Source organism: Vanellus vanellus (assembly GCF_965231255.1).
Source record: "Vanellus vanellus genome assembly, chromosome: 3".
NCBI classification, from domain to species: Eukaryota; Metazoa; Chordata; class Aves; order Charadriiformes; family Charadriidae; genus Vanellus; species Vanellus vanellus.
Genome location: NC_138907.1, coordinates 6233296 through 6256877, shown reverse-complemented (window position 1 = coordinate 6256877; position 23582 = coordinate 6233296).

The window sequence follows — 23582 nt, the reverse complement described above, 5'->3', positions numbered from 1 at the left end:
AAGGCTGGTTTGTAAGTAGTATGTTTGTGCTGCTCCTATGGAGAGCTGTAAGCTGAGGAAAGACCGGATTGGGGATATACTACTCTGTAAGAATGAACTGTAGCAGTTCTGAGCTTGTGGTAGCGATCTTTTTATAGGGTGAGGATGTTAGCTGAGGAATACTGCCTGGATGAAAGTTGTTGCTGTGAAGGTGCCTTCTGAGGAAAAGGAAATACTGTGGAGAAGCAGCAAGGAAAAGAGTTCAGCTTCTCTGCACAAGGTTTCCTGAAATCTGAGAACTTTTTCCCCTTGGAAAAGGAGAAACTACTGAGGGCACTGCTGAGAGCAAAGAATAAGAATGAAAGACTTAACAATGTAGTTGCAGCCCTGGTCCTCCAGTGAGTCTGGTGGCACAGGAATGAGGCCTGGCAAGCTTGCTGTTGCTTGGTGCAGCTGAAAGGTAATAGCAAAGAATAAAAGTGAACCCTGCTGAGTTGGGCTGGATGAGAGATCCAAGGTTGCTTTTTCCTCAAGAAAATCCTTCTTTGAAGGTCTGGGGACTTGATTCATTCACTTGCTGTTACTTGTCTGCAGGTCTACAAATGGCTGGCAGATGAGTTCTGCTTCAGACGCAGGCAGCCTGTGGAAGTGATGCAGCGTTAGTAGGTGCTTCAGAATGGTAAGTGTGTCCTATAGGACCTGTGTTGGGTCCCATAAAGTGCAAATATATTGGAGAGGCTTGTTTGGGATATTGGTCTATAATACCCTTGGCAGAGATGGTGGACACTGCATGGTATTATTTTATGGACGTGCGTACAAGCAGGTACATGTCAACCTACTGCAGAGCTGTGGTGAGCCCACCAACCTGCTTTGCAGGGCTGTGTGTGCCCTCTGTAGCTCACCAACGTGCATCCTGTGCAGCTGAGGAGGAAAAAAATATGAGGCTGATTCTTGTGATGCAGTCTGACATTTGAGCCTTTTGTTAAATTGATGGCGTGTTGTTGGGGTAATGTCTGTGAATTTAAAGCTTTTATCAGAACAAGCAGTGATGCTTTGATTTAAGTACAAGGAGGATGTTGTAAATCCTGGGGTATTGCAGGTTCAGGAAGAGGGTGACATCGCTTAGACGTGCCTTTTAAGCAGGTTCACTATAATCTGCACACGTTTATTGGTCCAGATGAGATTGCAAGTGGCTAATGCCTGGGCTTCATTTCTTTTGCACTTTGAAGAATTAAGACAGACATTGAGACATACTCTTTTTATTGGCTGGAAAGAATGGCTTGAAATCCTTTGTCCTGGGATGTAAAGCTTCACTTTTCTTTTGTTAACAAGACCAGTTAAGATACATGTAACTCCTGAAGCATCAACCATGGCTTATTGTCATGTGCAAAGTGATGGCCAATGGGTTGCTAGTCCACAGAAAACTCTGAAGCTTGCATAAACCTCTTATGCAGCTTTCCAGCTGCTTGTGTATGAACTGGTTTTGGGGAAGTGGTAGGAATGCTGGTGTTTAGGTTTTTGCTAGAAAATCACTGTGAAACACCACCCTTACTGATGTAAGGCAGCTCTTCCTTGCCCAAGCCAGTTGTAGATCCAGATTGCGTTGGCCTGATGTCTGTTACGTTTGCAGCAGACTACTTGGTGTATGTGATTTGCCTTGAATAGTCCCTTCTCTGTGATTGTTGGAGTAAGCAAAGTAGTAATGGTGGTGGTTATAGCATTGATGAATTTACCAGCCTTCCCTGTCTCTATGCTTGGGGAGGTATGCAGAATACTTCCCTGCGTTTCACATGCCAAGCTGAGGATGCATCTCCCATACCTGATTTTTGTTGCAACTCTGTAATATGTTGCTAAATTAACTTTTGCTTCTAAATGTCCTTCCTTTAATTATATAGATGAGGGGTGGGAGTTTGAGGAAACCAGAAGCAGCATTTTAAAGCTATAGGATCTTCCTTCTCTTCACTTCACTCAATTGATGTTGGCTACTGGTATTTAGCCATCCCTCCCAACTAATGGGGCATATAGAGTGATGAGGAACACAGTCCAAGGAGTGTTAGCAATTACGTTGTGCAGTCAAATGTCCAGAAGAGTGAAAATACTAGTAATGTTTTGCATGCTCTATGTGATGCCTGATGCAATTAATCCCTTCTTTTGGAAGCAGTCTGTGGTTTGGGCAGGACAGGTGGGTAGAAGTTGTTCATCAAGCCCAGCACTTAGTCTGTTTCCTTATGTATCAGCAGGGATGCTGAACAATGTGTGTGGGGTTCGGAAGCTGGCTTGTTACCTAGACTGTATCACTTAAAGGCTTGTCTGGAGTCCTGTAGGGGCCAGTATTTCTTCCTGGATCTTTTTGTTTGTTTGTTTGTGGTTTTTTTTGCTTTCATTCACAGTAATGTTGTGGTCTGTTAAGATTGGGTTCTGCAAAACTCTGATTGGGGCAGATCATTTCTGCCTGGAGACCACTAAACTACTTGAAGAGAGAGCAGGACTGGGCAGGTAACAACATCTTAGCAGAGGTCTGAAAACCTGCCCACCAAGGAGAGGCAGGGAAAACTGCTTGGGAGCAGCCAGCCAAGTTTAAGAGAGTGGAATTGAAAGACCTTCCCAGGGGCCTGGGCAGAACTTGCAAAAACTGTTCTGGAAGGGAAGGGGGTAGCAGGAAAGGTTGGTGTACAAATGTCTTAATCTTGCATAGCAATTCCATATAGGAGATGATCTAGAAGACAGACTCTGGATGGGTCAGGGTCCAGTTTAAGGCTATCTTGTAGCTGTTGCCTGTCTTTTGCTGTATCCCTCCAGCATGGTGGTGCTGAATCCCAAAACCTGTGATCCATTAGGAAGTTCTGAATCCTTCACTGAAAATGTATGTGCACATACTGTCTTGTTTTATGTTTTTTCTAACCAGTGTTTTGGCTCAAGTGATGAATAGTGTGGTAGGAACTTGTCATTTCTCCCCTTCCTATCAGCTCCAGAAGCTGAGGGAGGCCTCTGCAGAGCCTTTCTTCAACAAATATTTTTTCTGAGTCTCAGCAGAACAGCAAAAAGAAACAGAAATGTTGGGGAGTAGTAAATGTAATGTGAATGTTCTGTAATGGAGGAATACTGTTGTTTGACACTTGCAACTTAAATGGAATGTTTTTTCTAACCTCATGACTTAAATTTTGTGGAATTTCTGTCCTTGGAAATGTTCAAGGCTTAACTAAAGTCCCTGAGCAACCTGGTCTAATTACACCTGCTCTGAACTGGAGGTTGGAGTAGATGGCTTCCAGAGGTCCCTTCCTACTTAAATTATTCTATGTTTTTTAATAAGAGTATACCATTCTTTGGTACCTTTCTCTGTGTGGTGTGTGATATATGTTACGCTATTTTGGCAGACATTGTGTGATTCATTGAAATAACTTACACCAAAGTAATCCTTGAAAAGATTAATACATTTTATACCACATAATATCATTTTACCATGTATGCTACTCTTCTTATTGATGCTTGGCCGAATTCACGGCTGCTGTAAATCACTTCAGCTCTGTGGATAGTTAGTTGCAACACTTATATAATTTATTTTATATATTCATATCTGAAACTTGGTTTTCTTAGTTATCTATTAGCTTTTAAATTCAAAACGGGACCTCTTTCTAACTTGGGCTAAGACTTCTCAGGGGTGACCAAATAAAATTCAAGATTGCTTCTAATATTTTCCTTAGTACATGAGAACTGGGCCCTAGAATGCTTTCATTTCAAGACAGGAGTCCAAAGTACTAATTTAATGTTAACAGCTTTCAAGGTAGTGAAATGTCGCTGACTTTTATTGACAGAGAGTTTGGCCTATTCTGCAGCATTTGAGGGTTGACAGATTGAAGATCCAACCCCTGCCAGTTGGCTAGGAGGGAACATCAAGCCTTGGATGTACATAATCTTGTGGGAACAGTCTACTTCTGGAAATAAGGAAATATTTCCTTAAACTGCTGATTGCTGGGAGACTGTACCACAAGAAGGATAATTCACTTGCTTTGTTTCTGTTCCTAAACAGCTGTTTCCTGGACATGGCTGGAAACAGTGTACTAGACTAGAAGAACCTTTGATTTAACTCATTATGGTTGCTGTTATTTCTCTGTAAAGTAATGGCTGGCTGGAGCTATGCCTAATAATGGTTGGTAACGGAGGACCCAGACAAATGATACAGCTGGGGATTAAGGGAGGTTGCGTTGATGAAGAGTAATGGAGGTGGTCATACTTGACTGTTGAAATGAGACTTAATTGCTGCTGTTCAACATACACTGTTGCTGTTCAATGCATGTTGCTAGCTAAAATCTCCCTTGATTTTAAGGTCTTAATCATATCCCCCTGACAATCAGCAAAATGGTCATATTATGTGGACCGCAAGATGTCAACAAGACACACCCACGGTCCACATTTGGCAGCTTTTTTAAAAAAGTGAAATAACAAGCTCCAAGAGAGCCAAACCAAACCCAAAATGAAGACAAAACCAAAAGGACCATCCAGATGGGTGTGACACTGCATCTATTATTTGAAATGGACCTTTTTTCAACAGGTCTTATGACACACTTGTCCCAAACTGGAATCCAAGTCATCAGGTTTATGGTAACAAATGATTTGAAGTGAGCAACTCCCTTCCCTTCAGTATATTGAGATTTCTTTAGATTTCTACTGTGAGATGAAGGAAGGAAAAAAATCTGTGGTTGTCTAACCTCAAACCTCTAATGCAGAATTTCATTACTGGTGATGGATAGTGTCTTGTGGGTGTACTAACTGCAAAATACATTGATTAGGTTGATGCATGCCTTAATTCAGGCTTGTCTCAGACGTACTTGGAGTACCCATGTTCCCCTTCTAAATGAATTAAGGGAGGCTTTCAAAGCATGAAAATCTCATACCGTCCCAAAATACTATGACTAAGATGATCAGGGAGCCCTCTGAAAATGTAACTCATGTTACTGAACACTCTCTATTTATTTTTTCACCTATTGCATGACTGAAGAAGTATAGGCAGTTAATTCTTTATAACCTTCCTTTTTGTGCACCATTACTTATGTAGAACCGATAATTTTAAATTAAACATTTTTGTTTGTTATTTATTGAGTATTTAAAGATACTTTTATGGAGTATTCTGGAGTAGAAATCAATAGTTTAGTTGTCCATAAACAAAACTTGTTATTAGATGTTATAAATGGAGGACCTCTTAAGTTTTTCCTCTGTATTGAAATATTAGCTAAACCAAATATCTGCTTGAATTTTTAGTTCAGTCTGACTCTTGTAGTACTTTATCTGGCTTTCCAAATCTGCTGCGGTTGTTTAAGGTTCACAGCACTTGCTTATTTTGAGTGAGATTTTGGAGCGTGTGGGTTATCAGAATGTGTGGGTTTTTATTCTCTAGTATATTGGTGTCTTGGAAGGTACTACTGTATGCTCTCCACCTTCAGTCATAGAGAACAGAATGGGTAAGCAAAACTTTCCATTTGTTTATGACATGCAGTCAAAGTCGCATTTCAGCATGCACTAAACAGATCTTATTCTGTTTAAGTTGGTTGACATTCAGGGATGGAAATGAAATTATAAAAATGATCACTTATTATGTATATGTTAAAGGTGCTCTCTTCTGCAATAACTTGAGAAAGCACGTTAATGTTTGCTTTAATGAATAGCATATTATTAATGACAGGTCATCTGAAAATTCTTTCGTATCTGAAGAGGATAACGGCTATTTAGTCTAAGCACACGCTCAGGACTAATATGTGAGCAAGGTGCTTTAACTGTTTTTACATTTTGAAGACTTTGGGCAAAATTTTTATCTTGTATCGGCAAAACAAGTTGTGGGTTTTTTCCTCTGCAGAGGAAAATTTCAAATTTCTGTTTTGCCAAGTGCTTCTTTGCAAAATCATGCCCAATTTCAGTTATACCATTGGATCTCAAATTCTGTTTTCCCAGTACCTTTTCTTCCTATGTTAAATAACTTTTGTACTTGTGGTTTATAGAGACCCCCCAAAAATGCTGGAAGTGCGTGTGATGTAATTTTCTAGCAAACTACTCCATAAAATATGGCTTCGTGGGTTTAAAAATGTATTGCAGAAGTGCCTATGAGACCGTATCATGGTCTAGGATCACTTCTGTTAGGTGTCGGGTAAATACAGTTCTAAATAGCTGTCGTGTTTGGGGCTGGACTGGCCACTGAAAAGAATGACAGATGCTCTCCCCCACCTCTGTCTCCAAAGAGAACTTGAATAAAGCTGTTCCCATGTATAATGTAAAATTATGACAGTGCAGGATTCTGCCTTTCAGGTGTCATATGGTGTCCTTGGGCATAGAAATCAAGAAAATTTCCTTCAGTGGCAGCAAGACTCCCTGTGTTTTATAGATGAAGGATTGATCAGTTGGAGTGGTGGGGCGTAAAAGGAAACATAGGTTGGAAGCCATCCTGGCTATCTCAAAAAAGGGTCATAAGTTCTCAACAACTTCTAGCAGGTCAGTAAATGGACTGTGATGGGATAAACCAACAGTGATGACTCTATTTTTATGTGATTGGCAAAACTTTTGGAAACCTGAAAGAAATGTCTTTTTAATAGTGGAAAGAGTGGTTTTTCTTTGCTTTCATTACCTCTGGTGGATGACTATGTATTTCCTTAGGAAGATGCTCTGTATTTGCAGACTAGCATGTTTGCCAAGTACTGCTCCGGTTAGAATAGTAAATATTTGTTTTTGATTGAAAACCGAGTAAATATTTGTGTATAACACACTTAAATGGCTAGAGGTATTTTACAACTACAGCCAAGCAGGCACAGCCCTGCACTGGCCTTTCCAGAAAGTTTCCTCTTTTTCTGAGAATTAAGTCATACAGTTTTGTGGGATAGAACCAGAGATAGCTGCCATGCTTTTCACCTTGCAGGGAACTGGAGAGAGTGGCAATGAAAAAACACATGAATAAAAATGATCCCCAAATGTTCAAACTTGTCTAAACTTTAATAGTGGAAGAAGTCCTGATCCAAGTCTCTGCACCCCAGGCCCATCTCTAATTGTAAGGTTGGTTTGTAGAGTATGAATTTAAAATGTTGGTGTGTTGTCTTGTTTTTGGGTTTGTTTGTTTGTTTGTTTGTTTTTTTATGGGGCAGGAAAGCAGCAGGACAAGAGGGGTGGTTATTTATGATGCCCTAAGAAATGGGTGATAGCTCCGTATTCCTTAGTTTACTCTGGGAATTGTGGTTCTTTCACTGTATTTCTGGTTTTCTGCTTGCTTCCCAGATAGGTATATTATCCTCTACTGGGATCTAAAAGGGTTATTTCTTTTCTACATCTAGAAATCATCTCACTGGTACTCTACAAAAATGTCTGCTCTTACTTCACGTAGCAGCAGTTGTATAGATGTATTGGTGTTTAGCTGTAACTTTATCTGTAGTTCAGTTTTGTTCTGAATCCCCTCTGGCATCATCACGGAGGTGTAAATAATATAGTAAAAATGCCTTCTTGGTTCTCCTGTTTCAGTAGAAACACAGTGCTCTCCCCAGAGTCATTAAACTGATGTGAAAACTGGGTGCAAGTCAAGCTGTAAGTGATTTCTCTCTGCTGAGGCAGAGCTTATGCAATAAGGTGAATCTACTGCTATGTGGGTTGAACAGCAGTAATACAGAAAATGCTTTCAACACTGCTGATAGGCCTTGCAGGGGGCATGAAAGGGTGGTTTCTCCTTCTATTTGGGGACTCTAAAACTAGGGACATGTCTACAGGAGAGGAGGAATCTGGGAGTGTTATGATGAAAGAACAGTGATTGTACTTGGCAATGAGAAAATGTGTGTTAACACTGACATAGCAGTTCAGTTCTCGGTATCTGTGTGCAAGATTTTTGGTTGAGAAGGAAATGTTCCATACATTCTTTTTCATGCTTGTTCATCATGGAGTTTATTCTTTTGCTCAAAGCACCTTGTGCAGACTGTTGTCTTCTCGGGACTTGCTCAAAGACAACTTGCTGTTCTGGCACAATCTACCAATTTCCCCAGTAGGTTCCTAAAATGTGTAAGGCATGTCTAAATATAAGAGGGAATAGAGTAGTAACCAGATCATCAGTAGGCAGTATACAAGTTCCATATGAACAACATCCAGATTTGCAGCCCGCCAACTCTACTTTACTACAGGCTGTAGAATGATTGTTGGCAGTTGCATTAACATAGGCACAGGGATGTGGCACCAGTGGTTTGTCTCTTCATATAAACATACCTGAATCAAGGATTTGCAGAGGCAACTTTCTCTTATCTGCCTCCGAAACATACCTACTTTGAAAGGTTATATTGCATGACTGTAGACTTGCAGTTTAGCAATGCACAATTAATGACATTTGTCCATATTGGGTTACTTGCTGAATGTGAGCAGTTATTGGGTTTGGTGCTTGAAAAAAATCTCCCTGGCCAAAAGTATGGAGATGCATCTCCATCACTAATTTAGTAACTGGAGTATGGTAATTTATGTATTTATCTTTCAAAATTAACACCTGGGTGACTTATTAGGTATTAAAATTTAGCAAGAGTTTTTGTATCATCAGATAAGTGACTATCCTTGTAAAAGTGCAGACTTGGCACTTCGGATCCAACTATTTGGAGTCTCTTTTTTTTTTTTTGAGTTGGAGTCTTTCACTAATGGTAACATGAAGAAAATGTCCAGCCTCTGTATTATAGAACTTAGATTTTTCCTGAAAGACTTCTGTTAAAGGTGTTACAAAATCATCCTATGGATTCATCAGCCAGTCCTGAATGAAACTAAAATTATTTTTACAGTGTTCGTTACCACAAGGTCACCAAGGCAAAACATTTAACATGACTTCAGAAAATAAAGGTGCTGGGTACGCCTGTGGAAACAATGGATATCTCAAGTCATCTTATGTTACATACACATCTTGCTTGCCCAGAGTGCTTGAAAGGTAAACTCTGTTCTCTCAAACATTTAGAAATCACTGGCTGGAAGGTGTAATGTAACAATAAAACATCTATCTTGAACATGCTTGTGGTGAGACTGTTCCTCAAGACTGAGGGTCTGGAGCCAGACCTGAGGAAAACCCAAACACTGAAAGTTTTTGGGTACATTCACTTTATGACTGTTTCCATGAGGTGCACTCTGTAGGTAACCAATCTCTACAGAAATGAAAGAATAATAAAAAATGCAGCTAAGAGGAATGCAGTTCTTCTAGGGCATCCTCTGACTGTGAGTAGGATCAAATCAAACTATGTCACTCTTTACAGAATTTCTTTAAACTGTCCTTAATTCTCCTGATGGTGGATGAAAGATGGTCCAAGAAAAATACTCCTGTGCTTCATTATTCCTTTACTTCCAATGTTTCCCTGAGTATGTGTAACTTAATCATATTTCTGTTTGTTCTGACCACCATGGATTAATTCTTTCCCCTCTTTTTCATCAGCCCATTTCTCCTTTCTTTAAGCAACCCCAGTTTCTCAGTCTTTTTTGTCAGCTTATGACTTCTGAACTTCAGACCATTCCCATGATTCTTCTCTGGAATTTCCTTAAATGGTCCAAATCAGGGAATAATTATTCAGTGTAGGTCTTGCAAAAGCTGAATAAAGCGGGCACTTCATATTCCTTGCAGTTTTTACTCCTGGTTGTGTGTTCCAGGATGATGGTTACAGCTTTATTTATTCAAAAGTCTGGTTCCCTTCATGTAGCCATCAGTTCTGCACAGTCTGCACCTCTTCTTCTAGCCCTAGGTCAGTATTCCCACTTCAGCGTAAAAATATTGCATTTACTGAATTTCCTCTGACGCTGTTTTTACCACTTAATTTATTAATATAATTTGGATTTCTAGCCCTGTCCTCCAAGGCAGATTCCCCTCTAGCTGCAACATAGTCCGTCTAAGTTATGTTGTGTAAGCCAGAGAATCTGCACAAGTTAATGCCAGCTTAAACGTGGGAAACTGTGGTTGAAATGCAATTTAAAAGTCTCATTTTGACTTAAATTCCTGGCCAGTCCCAACAGGAAAGATGTACTAAGAGATCTGCATCCCTTTTTGAAGAAGAGAAAACTAGGGCCCAGAGGAATTAGCAACTTGTTCAAGGTCATGAAGAAAGATGGCAGGGGAGCAGGGTCCATTCCCAGCTGTGTCAACTCCCAGACCAGTGCCTTAACCACAAGCCCATCTTTCTGCCCAGCTGAGTCTTTCTGTCTGCCTCCTGGGCAGAGCTCGAGACCTTGGTGAAAGAATCAAGATACAGTGTAAGCAAATTTGTGTTTATTTTAAAATGTGGTACTCTGTAGGCTCTCCGATAGTCGGCATGGCTGCTGAGCTGCTGGAGATGTTGGTATGTGTCATGGGGTTTGTGCTACACTGGTATGTGTATAAACCCCGTGACAAATACCAGTGTAGCCAAGGCAGGCTTTAGGAAGCAGGAGGCACCTCAGCTGGAGTTGATTACCACTCCTGTATATCCTGCCGGCTTGGGGAAAATCTGGCAAGTACATGTTGGGAAGAGTGGATAGTGAGAATAGGAAAGAATTAGTGGTCGTAGAGAGGTCAGAGCAAGTGGCACAGCTTGATAATATTAGTCCTGAAGCCAGATGGGCTCATAAGACATTGACTTTGGGAAAGGTGATGCACTACTCCATTTGGGTACCTCTCCTGTGAATTCACTGTGAGATTTGGCTAGACCAGCTTCATAGCGATCCCAATTGTCTTGCTGTAACATGTGTCTTGGGAGTAGAGTGGTGATTACGCCCTTCTTTGGTTTTTGGCTAGTTATCACAGGAAATGTATACCTACCTCACTGGTGGCCTGTCTTGCAAAGTTTGTTGAAGCACTGGGGCCTAGAAAGGCTCAAGCAAATGTCAGTGAAGGATAGAGTATCTGATTAAGAATGGCATCTTTTGTAACTAGACTAGTTCTGTTGTCAGGGATTTATCTTTGCGAGAAAGGGACATCTAAGTCAAAGAATATCAGCTGGTTTAACCTGCTTGGATATAAATCCAGAGAAAGAAGGCCATCTCTAAGAAGAAACGTCTAGTAGTGAAGTGATTTGCAGGAAAGATCCTTTTCTAGTCCACTTAGTCATGGATCAGGCATCTCTGTGTTGCCTAACTGGATAAAGTGCTAGGGTTAAATTTGAGCTACATGCATCTTGAGTGATACTTGAGCATTCAAAATGCTAGGAACAAAAGGTAATGATGTTTGTGGGATGTGCTGTGATGCTTGGGAGAAGTATCTATGCTCCAAGCTTCTCTGAATAGGAGAAAGAAAGAAGGGGTTAATGCAGCTTGTGGGGAAACAGGAAATGTCCCATCTGGAACTGATTATATCTGATGTGTAGCCTAAGCTGTTCAGATGGGAGACACATGGCAGAGTAAGATGTGTTGCTTAGCTCGAAAGGATGTGCTATCAGTAAATGGGCCTTCTGCATTTGTTAGAAGTCTTCCTCCATACTTAGGGATGGATCCGCTGGGCTATTGGCTAAGTGTCAAATCACATTTAACCTTTTCCACTGCCCAAGAAGAGGCATGTGAAGTAAAAGCTGTATGTCTTTCTGCATCTAGCCAACAAGCTGACACGCCTGCTGCCGAGTGGTTTTGGAGCTGTCTCATGCCTCACTGTTCCTGCCCCTTTGCCTCTATTTCAAGGTAAAACTGTGACATGAATTGGCCAGGCAACACGGAGTATTCAGAGATGGGAGCATGACCAGGAGAGCCTTACTGTCAAACAGACTCTTATAACTTGACAACTGCCAGGGGCATGTTAATTGCAGCTGTATCTAATTAGGAGGGCACGTGACCTCTGCATGAAGTCCTAGTTCATGAGAAGTTACAATACATACAAGTTTCTTCTGAGTCATTACAGCAAGTCCGTGTTTCTTCTAAAACAAATACAGCCATAGGCATAATCCTGTGTCCGGCAGTGGTTAGTATGACGGTCTGTGCATAGTATTCCTAATGAACAGCTGTGGGACAAGCCATCTCCAAAATACTTGTTTGTGGCTATTTTGGTTTTTAAAAAAGTATTCGTTACAGAATGTATCCTTGTTTTCTTTTTTCTGTTTTTACATCTTATAGTGCTGAGGCAGGAGTTTCTAGAAACATCCCACGCTAGGCACCTGCTTGGCTAATTTTCTCCATCTTTACAAGGTGTCTTGCAACCTCTGTCAGATCCTGGAGTTTTTCCTTGGACTCTGTATGCGGCAGCTGGGGAGCATCAAGGCTCATGCACTAAGGCAGGGCTTTGATGTCTCTCCAGTGATACTGTTGATAACACCTGATTGTTTTCCATCTAGATCTCCTCAGAAATTGAACTTGATCGAACATATGTTAGGCCCTGTAAAACTAGACAAAAGCTTCTCCAATGGGGCTAAACCAGCAGTTGCATAGCTTTGGGTTTGTTTTCTTTAATAAACTACTTTTCCTTTTTTCTCCGTTTTGCTGGGGGTGAGGGGAAGAAGCAGATGTGGGGAGAGACAGTTCACACTGGGGAGAGAACTGATCACATTCCTGCTGATTAGAACTGCATAAAGCAAGTAGCTTTTGCCTTTGAGTAGGAACTCTGGTATTACTACAAGAAAACTGCAGCTGAGCATTATTCAGTGGCCTGGACAGGTTCATCTCCGCTATCTTTACAGTAGAAGGACTCTTTTACCAAACTGTTGCCCCATTCCCTAAAGAGCTATGTCCCTAATGTGTCAGGCTTTGTGTCAGACCCTGGCAATCTGGGAAGATAATGAAGATTTCCATTTTGAGCACATCCCCCGAAGTACTGACTCTGAATGGATTTGAGCAGGTGCAGTTTTTCCTCAATTCTGGGAAACAAAATGAACACCTATTCTTGCAAAAGGAAGGTGGGCCTTTGTCCCACAGCTTTCATAACTGCAGTAGCCAGAGGCAGTTGTTCCAGCTTGTATCAGTGCTGAATCTGACCTTGGAGTAAAATGTGCCTGTGTAACCACAGCTGGAGTAAAATTGCTGCTATTCTTTTTTTTTTTTCTTTCTTTAAATTGAGAGCATTTTTGAGGCGACACTTAGTATTTACACAACAGTAACCATGGAATTTCAGAGTCATTTCTCCAGAATGAAGCCCACATACCTACGGTTTGAGGAGCCTTTCTTACACATGTGCTAGTCTTTGTTTCTCTTATCCATGTTAAAATTGAAAGGATGGAGAAGTTTGCACACATGGGGATTTGATGGGGAGATGCCAAGCCTGCCACAGACACGGGGAAAGATTTACTGGTTCCCTCTGCCACATAAAGGTCTCTGAGAGAGTGGAGGTCTTGCTACCAGCTGCCCCAAGCCCAATGGGAGGATGAAATCTTCCCCGTGCAGGGGGTGGGCGCTTAGCCGATTTGCTACTTAGAAGGGCTGGGTTGAGACAGAAGTGATCTGTAGGCCCTGCTGCTTAAGGGTGCATGATTCCTATTGAATGTTACTACTCAATAATTAGAGATGGCAGTGCTGGACCCAGTTGGCTTTCATCTTACCAAGCAGTTGAGGACACATACAGCTTCAAACCCTGCAGTAGTTCAACTGACTTGGTCCTGCACTGCCAAAAACAATGGCAAAGCTCCCATGTTCACTTTCATTACAACATCTGCAGGAGCCCCTCAGGATATGGAATACAGTGAAGACTGCATTAGTGGAAATTACTCCTGTACAATACAAATATCTGTACTGTAGTGCAGGGCTAATGCTAAAGTTTCCCATTTGCTGTTCTGACCAAGAATTCATATTAGTTTTGTAATGAATGGGAAGATCACTGGCAGGACAGGAGACAGTGTCTATACTGCTCTGTTCATTTTTAACTTGGAGTAAAGCCTGAGTACATGACTCCAACTTTTTTCCCTCATGAGGCTTGCCTTGTCTTGGTGACTGGGCAACTTCTTTTCTCTGTGAGTTTTATCAGGGCTCCAACACTCTAACAAACGCCTCTCAAGTATTTGAGGCCCTATCTATTTCTTAGATTTGTTTAAGTGTTACGACACAAATGATGTAAAAACTTTTGCTAGATAATTGAGCTTCAAAATCTTTAAGTGTCTTCTGATGTTCTGCAGCTCAGTATGCATATGCAACTTGCTTTTTTTTTTTTTCCATGATCTGCTTTTGTGGAGATCTTGACATCCTCTGCTTGCTCGTGATGAAACAAATCTGGAGGCAGAACTTGAATCTTTACAGAAAACATCTTTGGTTCCCTTGATAATGATTTAAACACCGCTGATAATTAGATTCTGAGCGACTTGCTGGAGTTCAGGGCAGATCTTCAAAAGACCAGTGGCCTAATGATTGAATGACTGTTCCTATTTAAATAATTTGCAAAAATGGACTAGTTAATAAGAGATAATGAGAAAGCACCTGCAATTTTTTTTAATATGTTTTGGCACTTAGTGCAAGAAGAGCATGTACCTGAAACACAGTTGATGTAGTGACCACCTTTGCGTAGTTGCAGCAGACCTCTGCTAGGTGAGTGACACAAGCTGGAACAGCAACCTGGCTGTGAGCAGCTGGAAAGAAAAGGTGGTGCGTCTTCCTGGCTGAACTAGATCAAGGAGGGAAGATGGTGATCTGAACTACTGGCTAATTTTCATTCCCTTCCCCACCTTCTCTCTTCTGCTGCAGTAGCATTTTATTAACAAATCTTGCTGCTGAAACCAGATGGGACTGTAACCCACGTGGGAAGGGAAGAAGAAAAATAATTCAGTTTTGAGTTCTCATATGCTATTATGCCACACAATTGGGAGGGAGGAGGAGGTGATACTCAGTATAGCTTTACCTAATGCTGTGGGTCATATGTAACTGAGATACTTGGTGGCCTGGCCAACTGTAATGGGAAGAAAAATATTATGAGATTCTTAGCTGATCTTATCCCCCAGTTGAGAATAAAGTCCCTTTCTCTACAGATGAGCAAACCCCAGTCCAAAACAGGGAATGCATTTCTGCATAAATGTGACTTACTGGATAAGAGAATGTAACGTTTTATGTGTGAGTCAGCATTCTGGTTCCCAAAAGGTTATTCAGCTAGTCTAAAATATAATATGCTTGGAACAATGTCAGCACCCTTTCTGTTATATTGTAGAAACTTTTGCTGTATTTTGTTAAGGATCAGTGAAAAATGAAACATTACTCTTTAATCCCTGAAGAGTCATCTAGCAGAGCAGTCGAAATGCACGAGGAATAGCTATGAAGAAGAAAATAATGGACTGGCTGTTTAGTCCAACAGAAAGTCTTAAGTGGCAACTCCTGTTTTGCTATGAATAGCAATTTCTTTGTAGCCTTTTTATTTTGCATTGATGTAGGTCATTAAAGCAGCAACGCTTTGTATACAGCCAGAAGTGAAACGGATGGTTAGTTATAGACATAAACACAAAAGGGTTGCTTTCTATCTCTGCACTTGTAAGCTACAAAATGTTTACATTGAGAAGATCAGCCTTAGTGTATGGAAGCAGAAGACCTGTGTCTCTTGAGGCCATCCTATCAGAAGGGAAGGGCATCATTACTATAGTGATCATGAACATCTCTTGTATTTTTCTTTTGAATTCCCTGACAAGGAACTATGCAGATACCACTGGCCCTTGTAGTGCGCTGAGATTGCACCTGGGGAAAAATCTGCATAAGGCAACGGGGTAGATGGTTCCTGCTAGGAATACCTTGGGGATTGGCATATCTGGTTTTCCAGGTGGCTCTGAAAATTGTACCCTAACCAGCAGATAGAGGCCTTCTTTCAAAAACTGCTGAGATCTACAATGTACCATAAGATATTAACAGAGGCAGGACTTCAGGATGGGTTGCATTTCAGGAATACATTAGAAACATAAGATTTAGTGATTTATTTCCCCCATCCCCCAGCACTGGCATTCCCAAATCACTAATGTGCTTAAAATTCTCATCATCAGCGTATATGTGGGGTTAAAACACTGCTGTGCTTTATGCTGCTGCCACAGCTATCAAACCTTGGGACGGAGGAGGAAGTAGGCATTAAACACTGGCTTGGTGTTCCTCTCACAAAATGCTATGGGCTACACAGAACTGCTGCTGTCTGCTAATGCAGATCAGTGTGCACAGGAGCCGTCATCAGCTTAATAAATTGACTAATGCTGTCTCCCTTTTGGCTTTGGAGGACTGTGGTCTGGAGAATCATGCATCCAGACTGTGCCTAAAAGTCAGTTTTGAGCCTGTGCCAGATAATTAGCATTCAAAAGGCAATGCCTTACTCTTGCAAACTAAGACTATCATGTGTTGTTCTGCAACTTTTTCACTAATATCGTGGATGTCATTAAAAGGTAAACCAATATCATATCATACTATTGACTTAACTGCAGTATGCCCTATATTTAGAACGGATGCCACAGTATGGTATTTGTGCTGCATCCTGGCCAATGTTTACTTTTAAGGATGCCATCTGTGCTTCAGTGTTGCTCTCTTTCAAATGCTTTTAAAAGAGGTAAAATAAATTCAAAGTAGGAACTGATAGTTAAAATCTAGTTGCAATGTCTTTGACATACTGCCTGTTGCCAAGGTGTTTGCAGAGTTGCGTAACTCAAGACACAGTGGTGGAATAGGCTATAAAGCTCTAGAGAGTTAACTCAGCTCAAGGGGACCCTGGCAAGAAAGTAATAAAAATAAGTAATCAACAGTGGTTTTTTATTTTAAACAGAAAAGGAAAACCACAAAACCTTCCTGCCTCAAATGGAATAAAAATAGTTGCAAAACAATCAATAGCAAAAATACAATGCTTACGAAGGGCTCTAGACAGCTAAGAGGAGGGAGGGAGCTCCATGTTTTGCAGCTCAGTATGTAAAGCCATGGTTTTCTGGCTGAATGCATCCTTTAAGGAATCTTCCTTTCAGATGAGCAGCATCTGTTGTTCTGGGGATGCTGCTGCTGTTTTAGCAAAGTATTGCTTGGACACTGGAGGGCAGATGGACCTGCAGCTTTATGATTTTGGGACAAGCAGCTCTTAGCTAGACACTAAAGGATTGCCTCCAAGTAATACCGCTGAGGAATGTAGTGCGGATAAACTCCCCCGTGTCACCCTAAGTGCATTCCCTCCTTTGAGTGACTTGAGGGAGTAACCAGCAGGTGAAAAGCTGAAGGTGCCTCTGCTATTTCCCATAGCAGAGTTCTACTGCACAGGGTGTACCCTGCTGCTTGCGCCATGCAAAGACAACTTAAGAGAGCAGTGAATCCAGCCGAGAGTATCCCTCATGGTGAGGAGGGTTGAAGAGGTTTCATTAATGTGATCTGTGCTAGACAGCAAATACCTGAGTTCTGTGGTTTGTGTTATAGCAGCATTGGGAGGTTTTGACTGAGCATATAACTTGTACCCAGTCTCACTGCATTAGCAGATCTGACCTACCTCAAGGCACATAAAGTCTTGGAGCCAACGTAGTAGCCGACTTGACTGGGCCTCCACCTGAATACCCAGACACAAAATCTTCCAAGAAGGAAATGCAGCAGTCCCAGGGCTGCCAGGATCTAATTGCCCTGCTGAATGTTTGCAAAATGCTTCTGGGTATACAGCTGTTTACAGCTCAAAGTGGGAGAAACCAATTTACAAATGCTTTGAGTTGGCAAGTCATGGAAGACCAAGGCTTTCTACAAATGAGCGTATTGATTGAAATATTAATTGTTTTTATGATTGATTTCTCAATGCGTCTCCTGTGGAACTTATTATATATAATGCTGGATTGTATGCTGCAATTTTTAGTACTTTTGTCCAAAATTGTAAAAAGACAGATATGGAAATGTGAGTTTGGGTATGGTATCATGCAAGTGTACTATTATTCCTTCTCATTTTGAAATTATCCAGCTTTGATTAAAACATTGTGATTTATCAGATGGATAATAAATAAGCAAGCTGATCAGGTTGACCTCTCTTTTAGAAAAAGACGTAACTCTAGAGGGGAAACATCTCCAGAGTCTTGTCCAGCTGCCTGTTCAGACTTTCAATGGTGCATAGAAACTGCAAATAATATTTAAGACTGATACTTTCTGCAGGCACTCAAGAAGTGTCCCATGAGTTGCTTACCAGAGAGGAGAAATGTTACACTGACAGAATCCTAATACAAATGTAGAGTTGCAGTGGCTAATGCTGGTGAACTCTTCAGCTATTTGTGCTCTTTCTTAGTTTTGTAGGTGGTCTAGATCTACAGTTAGTGTACTATAATGGTAGCAATTATGATATTTTGTTTTGTAGATCTTGACATGGGTGGTAAGACCAAAGGAAAAGGATTTCTAATACATGCCAGCATACTATAGATGCTTATACAACTTATCCTTTGTAAACAGATCTGTGCTAAAGAAAAAGGTCTGTAAAATGATAATCAAAGATCTGGTCAGGAATCACAGAATCACTGAATGATAAGGGTTGGAAGGGACTTCTGGAGATCATCTAGTCCAACCCCCCCTGCCAGACTACGTTCACCTAGAGCAGGTTGCACAGGATGGCATCCAGGCAGGTCTTGAATGTCTCCGAAGTTGGAGACTCCACCACCTCCCTGGGCAGTCTGTTCCAGTGCTCTGCCACCCTCAAAGTAAAGAAGTTTCTCCTCATGTTTAGATGGAACTGCCTATGTTCAAAGTTGTGCCCGTTACCTCTTGTCCTATTAACTGGGCACCACTGAAAAAAGACTGTTCCCATCCTCCTGGTACCCTCCCTTTAAGTATTTATAAGCATTGATGAGATCCCCCCTCAGTCTTCTTTTCTCCAGCTGAAAAAGGCCCAAGTCCCTCAGCCTTATCTCATAAGAAAAATAGGCAAAGAATGGTTGAAGTGTCATTATCCTACTGTTTGCAGGTTTTTTTCAAGAGGCCTTCATCTCCTGGAAGGCAGTACTTATTTATAAGGCTTAGGCTTTTTCTGTCTTCTAATACTGACCTATTTATTTGCCAGTGGTTTGGTCAACCCTGGACACAGGGAGGTTAAATGCTTGAATCTCCATGTGGAAGTATTCTAGGCAACTGGCTAAAGCTGACTTAAAATGTTCTTGAGGTGGAGTTAGGCTGACTAGCTTTGACCATGTGAAATGTTAAATTGTACCATGCTCTGCTAGGAAATGAAAACTAATGGAATTGATAACATTTGGAAAGGATATAGGATGCCAACAACAAGTGAGCATTTCCTATCGCCTTATATCCTATTAGTGGTGAAATATAAGCTGCTGCTTAAAAAGGAATTTGCAGTAGGTCAGCAGATCACATGAGGCTACTGGAGATAGACTCAGTGCTGCTTAATAGTAAATGATAGGGGGAAAAGTGAACTTCAGAAAACCCCTGGCTCCTTTCCTAAGCATTTAGACAGCTGGGTTACTGGACCGTTGCTTGAGGCTAACTGTGCGTCAGACCGGAGTGGGTGAAAAATTATTTCTTGAAGTTACTTCCAAGAAACTACACACTTTGCATGGCTCCCTGTTTCTTTCTGTACCAGGAAAACCCTAATTAACTTTGACTAAACTTAGCTGATGGTATCCAAATTATGAAGTGTCTTGTTAGATTCAGCGGGCACCTTGGGCAATGAGACTGATGGGAATTTTCCTCTGAGACAGGTCTGAGGCCTTCAAAACCGAGGGGCTCTTGGCAGGACATCCAGTACAGGGCTTCATGGGCTTTTGTATTTTTGAAAGTTAATGAAAGAAATGAGCCTAGGAGCAGCCCCAAGGACCCCGTCACTTACTGGATTTGATTTGCCAGAAAATAAAGTTAAGTGTTGATCCTGGGTCCACATGTAAGAAAGGATGTTTGGTTGAGTAAGGAGACGTTGAGGGCTCAGCCTAGGTGATTTGGCTCTGGGCAGAACTTGGGGATGCTGGTGGTTGTATGCAAATCCACTTCTGGTGGCCAGTAGTGATGGAGCAATGAGTGTGCTCCCCATTAGCATCTGTTGTTACACAAGAAGACAAATTGCTGCTTTGGCAAATGACATGGGTCCTCTGCCAAAGACAAAAGCTTTGTTCTCTGTCAAAACAGAGACATTTATACATTTTTCCTCATGTGTTAAAAAAAAAATAATCCCGATTTTTCTTTGCTTACATGGTCATTTCTAGCCCCGGGCTTCGACATGGAATGCACCTAGGACTGGACAGCTAAAACAAGACCTTATTTATATCAACCTCTTGTTTATCTTTGCCTGTTTTTGGAAAATCATGATGGTCCAAGGAAGGTTTTGTGCCAAGATTTGTGCAGCTCAACCTATCATCCATGATCTAAAAAGAATGAATAACAAGGTGAGAGAAATCACCTCTGATGCAAAGTTACTCAGACAGTCAAAACTAAAGCTGTCAGTGAAAAAAGTTGCAGAAAGATCTCCTGACAATGACTGACGAAATAAAGTCAGTTATAAATCACAGGTCCTCTGCTACTGACTGCTATCCTGCAGCCTATTCCGAACAGATCTTTTTCCTTCCCTAAGGAGCCAGTTCTGAAGAAATAACACTAATATAGTTTTTTTAGCATCTCTTGCACCTAATTCCCTTTGGCCTTGCAGCAAAGTTCCCAAGATCCTACTCGTTTGGTGGAAAGCGAGAAGGATTCTCCAGGCCTTAAGCTGACAACAAAACATACACTATCATGCTGACACAGAGTGTTATCAGCTGCCCTATCAGTCAGGTCATATGCCTTCCCACAAGCTTTAAGGGCTAATATTTGCTGTGGCTTGAAATACAACTTGTGGGAAGTTGGGGTTGATATCTCTGTTGCTGGCAGTACCGTCATCTTGTGGCTGTTGCTAAGGCCAACATCAGCATGGAAAAGGTGGGGTCAACCGTAATTAGCCCTTTTCAGGAGGTAATGCTTTCAATGCTAGCATTGGAAGGAGGAGAAGAGGGGAGTGTTTGGCAGCACTGTTGCTGATGATCGTGCTGGCTGTCCTGCCAACACTAGCTCATGTAGTTGGGGCAAATACGTGCTTCCACAAGCAGTTCAGAGGCTGCTGTGTTGCAAGAGAGCTCTCAAGGGCTGAAACACGAGCCACGGTATTTGTATGCTCCTTTATGTGTAGTGTAACCTTAGCGTGAATTGCATGTGTGTTGTTATGTCTTGTTTTGGTTTTCTTCCTTCATTGGTTGGTACCAGGATGTTCAGGAAGTTTAAATAGAATCGAATGTTACTTTTTTCAGTGCTAGAGCTTTGTCTTGCAGCAGATTTTGCTAATGTCACTTTCCCTTGCTGATTGCTGTTGAGACTTCTGACCAGCTGCTGATAGACACAAATCTCTGTATGATTTGTTACAATGGCTGGACTTAATTCAGAGCAGAAATAGATGTCAAAGAATTGTTGTTTCCCCTTGTTCCTAGTAAAGTGTGTAGAGCTTCAAATGCCCAAGAGCACGTATGGCTGCTAACTGAACAACATCCTGTTCGGATCCATCCTCCTTGCTATTGATCACAAATCCTGTGGCTGCTGCTACTGTGGTATGTTTCCTCCCCGCTCCACCCACTCCAGACTGCTGCTGGTGGTCTCCAGCTCCATACTTCCTTCATCAAAGACTGAAATGTCCATGTTGCAGATGGTGTTAATAATAACAATTGTGTCTCCAACAGTGCTAATGGCCATGGGCTTCCTTTCATCCATCTCAAATGTTTGAAATCCTCTTCTAGCACCGACCACCCCCTTTTCAGGCAGCTCAGTGGGGCAGATTTGGCTTGTGTCAGAATTAGCGGCAGGCATGCTGATGATGAAACAAAATCTTAATTGCAGTACCCCATGAATTCCCCATTCCCACTCTTTCCTCACTGCTAGCTGTGGAACGAGATAGCAGCTATGAAGCAAGGTCTTAAACTGTACATACAGGAGTAGGCTATAGGCTGTGTTGGCCCATCAGATGTGAGCTCAGAAATTTATTGCAAAGTTTTGTTTAAAAAAATAAATGTATTTCTGGGCATTTTATTTGCTACAGGGAAAACCCTGAAAATGAATGGTGTGCAGCCTTCTTCAAGGGAAGGTCACATCTTGATTTAGGAACAAACTTCCATTTTCATCCTTTTTTTACTGTTGATCTGTTTCTCTGACCTATTCAATATCTCTAAAACAAACGCTCTCTTTTTCAAGTGTGTGAAAATAAGACTGGAAGGATGGGGAAAGTTGCTGGCCCTTTCAGGAACCGCAGCAGGTTTTAAAGAATAAAACTCCTGTGATAAAGAAGGCAAATACAGCCTGCAAGTCACCAAATACTCCAATTAAATCAGTAAATGTGACATTCCTCTGTGCTGGGTCTGGCTCAGTGTGCAGCACTACAAGGCCTTCCTCTGGGCAACATCTTCAGCCCCTGAGCCACGATGGGAAAACATGAGAGAGTTCTCGGAGTTGTCCCATAGAAAATTGGGCCAGGACTCAGCTGACCAAGATCTTACTTTAGGCTTTTCCTCTGCTCTGCTGTATGTTCATATGGACCATTTTCTGTCTACTCTTGTCTGCACCTCCCAAATTCCATCTGATTTTATAGTCTGATTTACTTTCTTGGGCTGCTGTGCTGGACAAAGCTGGCTGGCCAGGATGTGTGGATTTTCAGGTGATACCGATGATATCACAGACTGAACACAAATAACTTGAGACTACAATGCCCAAAGCACACTGGGAAAAAAAAAAAAAAAAAACCAACAACAAAAAAACAACCAAACAAGAACCCCTTTATCTTCTCATTTTCACAGTATCATGTCCCTGGTTTAGATTTTATGGGACTTAAGTATTCCTTAATGGAGAGAGGAAATTTTTGACAATTAGGTAAAAGAAATACCATTTGGCTATTTCTGCAAACTTTGAAACTGCTGAAAGGTAAGCATGCCAGGTCTCAGCTTTAAGTCGAACTTTGATTTAATAATATATTCAGAAAGGTACCCCCTTTATTTTGTTTAATCTGGGCACTGCATTGCATTAAATGTGTGCTTTCTTAATGCTTTTTTTTGCCTTGGAAAAATAGGTTTCAAATGAGGAGGTGCCCTCTGAACATTGATGGTAGATGCCAACCTCAGTTTGAAATAATTGCAAATTAAAAAAGAATGAGTTTTCCATTTTGAATTGCAAACTATTTACAGGAAAAGTAGTAATAATTTTTTCAGTATTCCTTGCAGACCCCAAAACTTAACACAATCAGTAAATGTTCTAGTCAAGGTCATTTTTACAGTGAGTTGAGCTAAGCAACATCTCCTTGGAGAAAAGTGGGAGGGGAGGTGGCATGCAGAAAGATCCCACCAAGGCAATGATGGGTTAGAGCAAAGTGTTCAGAAGCATTCAAAACAATCCTCCTCTTACTTGAAGTTTTCAGCTATGCTCCTTGCAATGCAGAATGTAACTTCCCAGAAAACTGGGAGGTGAGAGAGAGGTTGGATAGAGCCACGGAAAGCATGGAAAGATATATATGTCAGTATGTATGCATACAAAACTATTGCTCCAGTTCTTGCATTTACCTGGCCTGCAAAGCCCTTGCTGTCTTTCTCCGTGAGCTTCTAGTTTTGTTGGCTTGCCTTAAATCTTCACATCCAGCACACAAGACTTAAACCTGCAGGCCAAAATACCAGGAGGTGTAAAGAATGGAGTTTCTTGAATACGGATTTGAACCATGTCTCTTTAGGAAGGAAGACTGAGTGTTGAAACTGCTGTCCCTCTGCAGGGGCTTTAATACTGCTGTGAATTTCTAT